General features: G+C 45.0%; 2 long non-coding RNA genes across 2 annotated transcripts; both read left to right on the forward strand.

The window, feature by feature from the left end:
• Window positions 1-419: 419 nt before the first annotated feature.
• On the forward strand, window positions 420-1,119 carry LOC124340598. Its single transcript, XR_006918119.1, has 3 exons — window positions 420-507; window positions 641-814; window positions 887-1,119. It is a non-coding gene; the product is annotated as an uncharacterized LOC124340598 (long non-coding RNA).
• A 6,795-nt stretch (window positions 1,120-7,914) lies between these two features.
• Window positions 7,915-8,614, forward strand: LOC124340599. The gene is made up of 3 exons (XR_006918120.1): window positions 7,915-8,002; window positions 8,136-8,309; window positions 8,382-8,614. It is a non-coding gene; the product is annotated as an uncharacterized LOC124340599 (long non-coding RNA).
• Window positions 8,615-9,129: the final 515 nt, after the last annotated feature.

The following is a 9,129-nucleotide window of genomic DNA, read 5'->3' on the forward strand; positions in this document are numbered from 1 at the left end:
TCTCTTACGCTAGAGTCGCATGAAGGCAATAACGTTATGCCTACCCTCTAGTGCCTCTAGCTGATTCATAATCGGATTCGTTTCAGTTAACCGATTTTGACTGTGTTGTCTCTTCATTGACAGTTGGTGTTTACAAACCCAGAATGAACGACAACAATCTTTTTAAATTGCTAGCTACTGAACGAGTGGAATTGAATAAAAGTGCTAGTGAAAAGGACAATTGTAAAGAATAAAAGCCATTTATAAGTTATAACTCCTGTTTTCTCGACTAGTGTGTGGTTTTTAAGAGTAGCTGTCACCAATAATTAGTCAAGGAAACAGTATATGATGTGCATTAGTAGCCTATGATGTGAAACAGACAGGCATAATTTAAAAACGAATTCAATCAAAACCTGGTTATCAATTTTTATAATTTTATTAGTTTGCAGGACAAAATTGGAGAGCTGGAGCAACAAGAAGTAAATCAAAACAGCACAAAAAAGCAGTCTAAGAAAAAAGACGCAGTAGGTAATACTATAATAATGATAAACTAAGTAACAACTTTCACTTTTGTCAATTGCATCATCACAGTCATACAATATAATTGTTTTTGTCATGAATGCAAAACTAAAACTTTATGCGTATTATGCTTTTCATTTAGGAGGCTATAAACTCTCACCGATTAAGCTCTCCTAGAACATGATTGGATTGATTGGCCATTTAAATGCTGTTTAAAATCAATCACTCTTTATCAATGAGAATGGATATTCTACTACAGATATACATGGTTGCTGGTTTATGTGTGTGGATTGATTTATCACCAATATTGAGCTAGGTATCTTGTCTTAATTTCATTGTGTTGTTGATTTTTGTTGTCCCCTCTATTAATCTGTCTTTCTTTTTGTAGTTACGTGACGCTCACGGCAAAGTCTTCGTTTTCATTACAACACTACATGATTGCTGGGCAGGTGAAGGCTTACCAAGCTGTTTTTAGTTCCGTCTTATGGAATCCTGAAGAAACTTCGAAAGTTGCGTCTACTAGATGGGATGGATTAATTAATTTTTTAGACTAGAAGTACGTGTCATAACTGTCATTCTGTGTTAATCAATTAACAAGGCTTGTCGCTCGATTTCACGCGAATAATTCATGAGAAATACAAATTTCGTAACACACAAATGTATTGTAGGCTATTAGCCGTGTAAGACCCAAACAGTAGACAATAGAAAAGATGAGCTATTAAAATAATTATAATCTTAAAGATAATCACTATGCACTTAAAATCAACTGTTTTTGAATTCATATGTGGTTTCCTCATGAAAAATGGAGTATGGTTTATTTTTTCTGGCGGAAGCCAGCATAGCGTTACGTAAACGGGGGTTAAAAATCGTTCAGAGGTGAATTACACGTATATACATACACAATAGACTGTTTTTGAATACATATTTGGGTTCCGCGTGAAAAGTTGAGCATAGAATACTAGTTTTATTATTATCGGCGGCAGCCTGCATGGCATTTATGGGCATCAGCGTGAAAACTCGTTAGGCGTTAATTATATGTACATGCGTATAAAATAGGGGGTTTCTGTATTCATATTCGGATTCCGCGTAAGAAGTTGGGTATAGAATATTAGTTTTTTATTATTGGCGGGAGTTTGCATAGTATTTATGGGCGTCAGCGTGAAAAATCGTTCGGCGTGAATTACAGGCATATGCGTGGAAAATTGATTGTTTCTGAGTTCATGTTTGTTGGTTGTTTGTTGTTATTTTTGTTGTTATTTACAGCGAACCTTGGCGAACCTTGGCGAACCTTGGCGAACCTTGGCGAACCTTGGCGAACCTTGGCGAACCTTGGCGAACCTTGGCGAACCTTGGCGAACCTTGGCGAACCTTGGCGAACCTTGGCGAACCTTGGCGAACCTTGGCGAACCTTGGCGAACCTTGGCGAACCTTGGCGAACCTTGGCGAACCTTGGCGAACCTTGGCGAACCTTGGCGAACCTTGGCGAACCTTGGCGAACCTTGGCGAACCTTGGCGAACCTTGGCGAACCTTGGCGAACCTTGGCGAACCTTGGCGAACCTTGGCGAACCTTGGCGAACCTTGGCGAACCTTGGCGAACCTTGGCGAACCTTGGCGAACCTTGGCGAACCTTGGCGAACCTTGGCGAACCTTGGCGAACCTTGGCGAACCTTGGCGAACCTTGGCGAACCTTGGCGAACCTTGGCGAACCTTGGCGAACCTTGGCGAACCTTGGCGAACCTTGGCGAACCTTGGCGAACCTTGGCGAACCTTGGCGAACCTTGGCGAACCTTGGCGAACCTTGGCGAACCTTGGCGAACCTTGGCGAACCTTGGCGAACCTTGGCGAACCTTGGCGAACCTTGGCGAACCTTGGCGAACCTTGGCGAACCTTGGCGAACCTTGGCGAACCTTGGCGAACCTTGGCGAACCTTGGCGAACCTTGGCGAACCTTGGCGAACCTTGGCGAACCTTGGCGAACCTTGGCGAACCTTGGCGAACCTTGGCGAACCTTGGCGAACCTTGGCGAACCTTGGCGAACCTTGGCGAACCTTGGCGAACCTTGGCGAACCTTGGCGAACCTTGGCGAACCTTGGCGAACCTTGGCGAACCTTGGCGAACCTTGGCGAACCTTGGCGAACCTTGGCGAACCTTGGCGAACCTTGGCGAACCTTGGCGAACCTTGGCGAACCTTGGCGAACCTTGGCGAACCTTGGCGAACCTTGGCGAACCTTGGCGAACCTTGGCGAACCTTGGCGAACCTTGGCGAACCTTGGCGAACCTTGGCGAACCTTGGCGAACCTTGGCGAACCTTGGCGAACCTTGGCGAACCTTGGCGAACCTTGGCGAACCTTGGCGAACCTTGGCGAACCTTGGCGAACCTTGGCGAACCTTGGCGAACCTTGGCGAACCTTGGCGAACCTTGGCGAACCTTGGCGAACCTTGGCGAACCTTGGCGAACCTTGGCGAACCTTGGCGAACCTTGGCGAACCTTGGCGAACCTTGGCGAACCTTGGCGAACCTTGGCGAACCTTGGCGAACCTTGGCGAACCTTGGCGAACCTTGGCGAACCTTGGCGAACCTTGGCGAACCTTGGCGAACCTTGGCGAACCTTGGCGAACCTTGGCGAACCTTGGCGAACCTTGGCGAACCTTGGCGAACCTTGGCGAACCTTGGCGAACCTTGGCGAACCTTGGCGAACCTTGGCGAACCTTGGCGAACCTTGGCGAACCTTGGCGAACCTTGGCGAACCTTGGCGAACCTTGGCGAACCTTGGCGAACCTTGGCGAACCTTGGCGAACCTTGGCGAACCTTGGCGAACCTTGGCGAACCTTGGCGAACCTTGGCGAACCTTGGCGAACCTTGGCGAACCTTGGCGAACCTTGGCGAACCTTGGCGAACCTTGGCGAACCTTGGCGAACCTTGGCGAACCTTGGCGAACCTTGGCGAACCTTGGCGAACCTTGGCGAACCTTGGCGAACCTTGGCGAACCTTGGCGAACCTTGGCGAACCTTGGCGAACCTTGGCGAACCTTGGCGAACCTTGGCGAACCTTGGCGAACCTTGGCGAACCTTGGCGAACCTTGGCGAACCTTGGCGAACCTTGGCGAACCTTGGCGAACCTTGGCGAACCTTGGCGAACCTTGGCGAACCTTGGCGAACCTTGGCGAACCTTGGCGAACCTTGGCGAACCTTGGCGAACCTTGGCGAACCTTGGCGAACCTTGGCGAACCTTGGCGAACCTTGGCGAACCTTGGCGAACCTTGGCGAACCTTGGCGAACCTTGGCGAACCTTGGCGAACCTTGGCGAACCTTGGCGAACCTTGGCGAACCTTGGCGAACCTTGGCGAACCTTGGCGAACCTTGGCGAACCTTGGCGAACCTTGGCGAACCTTGGCGAACCTTGGCGAACCTTGGCGAACCTTGGCGAACCTTGGCGAACCTTGGCGAACCTTGGCGAACCTTGGCGAACCTTGGCGAACCTTGGCGAACCTTGGCGAACCTTGGCGAACCTTGGCGAACCTTGGCGAACCTTGGCGAACCTTGGCGAACCTTGGCGAACCTTGGCGAACCTTGGCGAACCTTGGCGAACCTTGGCGAACCTTGGCGAACCTTGGCGAACCTTGGCGAACCTTGGCGAACCTTGGCGAACCTTGGCGAACCTTGGCGAACCTTGGCGAACCTTGGCGAACCTTGGCGAACCTTGGCGAACCTTGGCGAACCTTGGCGAACCTTGGCGAACCTTGGCGAACCTTGGCGAACCTTGGCGAACCTTGGCGAACCTTGGCGAACCTTGGCGAACCTTGGCGAACCTTGGCGAACCTTGGCGAACCTTGGCGAACCTTGGCGAACCTTGGCGAACCTTGGCGAACCTTGGCGAACCTTGGCGAACCTTGGCGAACCTTGGCGAACCTTGGCGAACCTTGGCGAACCTTGGCGAACCTTGGCGAACCTTGGCGAACCTTGGCGAACCTTGGCGAACCTTGGCGAACCTTGGCGAACCTTGGCGAACCTTGGCGAACCTTGGCGAACCTTGGCGAACCTTGGCGAACCTTGGCGAACCTTGGCGAACCTTGGCGAACCTTGGCGAACCTTGGCGAACCTTGGCGAACCTTGGCGAACCTTGGCGAACCTTGGCGAACCTTGGCGAACCTTGGCGAACCTTGGCGAACCTTGGCGAACCTTGGCGAACCTTGGCGAACCTTGGCGAACCTTGGCGAACCTTGGCGAACCTTGGCGAACCTTGGCGAACCTTGGCGAACCTTGGCGAACCTTGGCGAACCTTGGCGAACCTTGGCGAACCTTGGCGAACCTTGGCGAACCTTGGCGAACCTTGGCGAACCTTGGCGAACCTTGGCGAACCTTGGCGAACCTTGGCGAACCTTGGCGAACCTTGGCGAACCTTGGCGAACCTTGGCGAACCTTGGCGAACCTTGGCGAACCTTGGCGAACCTTGGCGAACCTTGGCGAACCTTGGCGAACCTTGGCGAACCTTGGCGAACCTTGGCGAACCTTGGCGAACCTTGGCGAACCTTGGCGAACCTTGGCGAACCTTGGCGAACCTTGGCGAACCTTGGCGAACCTTGGCGAACCTTGGCGAACCTTGGCGAACCTTGGCGAACCTTGGCGAACCTTGGCGAACCTTGGCGAACCTTGGCGAACCTTGGCGAACCTTGGCGAACCTTGGCGAACCTTGGCGAACCTTGGCGAACCTTGGCGAACCTTGGCGAACCTTGGCGAACCTTGGCGAACCTTGGCGAACCTTGGCGAACCTTGGCGAACCTTGGCGAACTCTTGCTGCATTTTTTTACTTTAAACACAACCATAACAAACAACGGGCCGGCATAATTCGTCATCATCATCCTCTGCTTCGATACTAAATTGCGGAATGTGTTGTGGAAATCACGAATTGGCCACCAGAGGGAGCCGCTCAACACAGTCTTCACCAGTGAACTGATACTGATCCGATTCCGTGTCGTTAAAAAACGGATTTTTTGAGGGTCGGACCTATTGCCATGCCGGTCCGACAGGGCAATAGCCATAGAGGGCTATTGCCCTGTCAGTGCTAAAACCCCCATCTAGCGACGGCTATTGCATGTTACACTACGTACATCATATTTATACTTTGGTCTATGGCTCTATTGCTAAATTTCACCTCGGAGTTCTTTTCTTTAAAATTGTCTCGGTCACGACTCACGAATCATGTGAGTGTTATCATATATGTGTAATGTATGTCCCCGTCACAAACTATGATGGATTTGGTGATTCATATATCTACGATTGTTACTGAATTCTTAGGTTTAAGTAACCGTAATAATAGCAAGCGTTTTTTTGAATTTTTCCATCTCGTTCAGTGCAAATAAGTGCAAACAAGTAATCTTGCAATCAAATAGGAATAATAAAGGTTAAAGGGACGAGCGGAGCACTTTAGTGTGAAAAGAAATCATCGCGGAAATGTGAAGACTAATCAGTGAAATGAGTACATCAAACATAACAATAAAAAAATCACGAATCAGTGATTGAAAGGAGAGTCTATTTTTACACAAGAAAAAAACATTTTTGGTAGTTCTTGTATTGTAAATCAATAGAGAGAGAGATAGTACACAGCCACGAGTGACGGTGAACACACTCTTATTGTGTAAAATTAGAAGCAATGTAGGATGACAGGACTCAATAATTTAAATTTTATAACCGAAACTCTATAAACTAAAAAATATAATTGGAGCAGGAATACATAGGTAGAAAAATTTCACGGTATCAGGTTGATCCTTTTAAATTCAGTGAGCTTTCCCTCTTGTTAAAAAAATATAACTTAACGTTGTTTGTTTATTATATGCGGCGATTTAAGTGTTTAAAAAATAATCGACCCGGTGGAAGGAAAGCATTCAAAAAGTGAAACGATTCACGGATTCAGTGCAATGAAACAAGTTTTTTTTTAAGAAGCAGGATGGCCATATAGTTCTTGTGTTCATAATTTGTTGTTTTGTTAGACTAATGAATTTCCGTTAATTCTCTCACAAACGAAAGAGGGTGAACGGTGAACCATGCGCAGCCAGTTCTGCATAAAACGGGAGTCCCGTTGGGTCCCATCTTTCTTATTCGATTCACGCGTAACGTGGGAATCAATCAGCAGAAAAGGGGGAAATGGTGAGTCACAATGCTGGATGATGTTCATTCAAGGTCGTAAACAACCCCTCCAACCCCATTCTTACTTCTGAGAACTCCGGCTCAACCTTCAGCCAAACAAGGTCAAGGGGGGAGAATGAGGGTGACTCACTCTGTTGTTGTAAATGAAACCATGTAATTTACATGCTTTAAATTATAACGCATTTGTTTTGTTTACAAAAAACAAAACACAATAAATGCTTTGCGTTTTTTAAGAATATGTTTTACTATAAACAAGTTTTTAAAACTATTCACTCACCCATAATGATACAAAATTTTATAAAATATCCTTCTGAATTAATAATATTCCCTAGCTTACTTTAATTAAACACTAGTTTTGTGGGATCATAACATGGTAAAAGAAAATAAAAAAGAAAAATTATTTTCGTGTCTAACAATCCAATTTGTTACAAATTTCAAATTGAGGTTTGAATTATTACGAAAACAAATTTTAAAATAAATTCTGTGATAGCTATAGCTTTACAATAACGTCCAATATTATAACTTACAAGGTCGTTAACTTAATTCTACATAGCATTCATATGGATTCAGAAAGGCTACCATTTTTTTAGACTTTTGTTCTTCATATCATGGTCATAAGCTATTTTTATTTTATTTTATGAAAAAAATCGCAAACATCCCTTGCTAACGGCACGCAGGTGAGCTGACAATTCTAGTTAGCATTCATTTGGATTCAAACAGGCTACCAAAAGCCGTCACCAGATGGGGGTTTTAGCACTGACAGGGCAATAGCCCTCTATGGCTATTGCCCTGTCGGACCGGCATGGCAATAGATTTCACGTTTTTTGAGGGCCGTAGAACGGATTGGTTTCCGTTCTCTTACGCTAGAGTCGCATGAAGGCAATAACGTTATGCCTACCCTCTAGTGCCTCTAGCTGATTCATAATCGGATTCGTTTCAGTTAACCGATTTTGACTGTGTTGTCTCTTCATTGACAGTTGGTGTTTACAAACCCAGAATGAACGACAACAATCTTTTTAAATTGCTAGCTACTGAACGAGTGGAATTGAATAAAAGTGCTAGTGAAAAGGACAATTGTAAAGAATAAAAGCCATTTATAAGTTATAACTCCTGTTTTCTCGACTAGTGTGTGGTTTTTAAGAGTAGCTGTCACCAATAATTAGTCAAGGAAACAGTATATGATGTGCATTAGTAGCCTATGATGTGAAACAGACAGGCATAATTTAAAAACGAATTCAATCAAAACCTGGTTATCAATTTTTATAATTTTATTAGTTTGCAGGACAAAATTGGAGAGCTGGAGCAACAAGAAGTAAATCAAAACAGCACAAAAAAGCAGTCTAAGAAAAAAGACGCAGTAGGTAATACTATAATAATGATAAACTAAGTAACAACTTTCACTTTTGTCAATTGCATCATCACAGTCATACAATATAATTGTTTTTGTCATGAATGCAAAACTAAAACTTTATGCGTATTATGCTTTTCATTTAGGAGGCTATAAACTCTCACCGATTAAGCTCTCCTAGAACATGATTGGATTGATTGGCCATTTAAATGCTGTTTAAAATCAATCACTCTTTATCAATGAGAATGGATATTCTACTACAGATATACATGGTTGCTGGTTTATGTGTGTGGATTGATTTATCACCAATATTGAGCTAGGTATCTTGTCTTAATTTCATTGTGTTGTTGATTTTTGTTGTCCCCTCTATTAATCTGTCTTTCTTTTTGTAGTTACGTGACGCTCACGGCAAAGTCTTCGTTTTCATTACAACACTACATGATTGCTGGGCAGGTGAAGGCTTACCAAGCTGTTTTTAGTTCCGTCTTATGGAATCCTGAAGAAACTTCGAAAGTTGCGTCTACTAGATGGGATGGATTAATTAATTTTTTAGACTAGAAGTACGTGTCATAACTGTCATTCTGTGTTAATCAATTAACAAGGCTTGTCGCTCGATTTCACGCGAATAATTCATGAGAAATACAAATTTCGTAACACACAAATGTATTGTAGGCTATTAGCCGTGTAAGACCCAAACAGTAGACAATAGAAAAGATGAGCTATTAAAATAATTATAATCTTAAAGATAATCACTATGCACTTAAAATCAACTGTTTTTGAATTCATATGTGGTTTCCTCATGAAAAATGGAGTATGGTTTATTTTTTCTGGCGGAAGCCAGCATAGCGTTACGTAAACGGGGGTTAAAAATCGTTCAGAGGTGAATTACACGTATATACATACACAATAGACTGTTTTTGAATACATATTTGGGTTCCGCGTGAAAAGTTGAGCATAGAATACTAGTTTTATTATTATCGGCGGCAGCCTGCATGGCATTTATGGGCATCAGCGTGAAAACTCGTTAGGCGTTAATTATATGTACATGCGTATAAAATAGGGGGTTTCTGTATTCATATTCGGATTCCGCGTAAGAAGTTGGGTATAGAATATTAGTTTTTTATTATTGGCGGGAGTTTG

The sequence above is a fragment of the Daphnia pulicaria genome, chromosome 5 (assembly GCF_021234035.1).
Source record: "Daphnia pulicaria isolate SC F1-1A chromosome 5, SC_F0-13Bv2, whole genome shotgun sequence".
Taxonomy (NCBI): Eukaryota; Metazoa; Arthropoda; class Branchiopoda; order Diplostraca; family Daphniidae; genus Daphnia; species Daphnia pulicaria.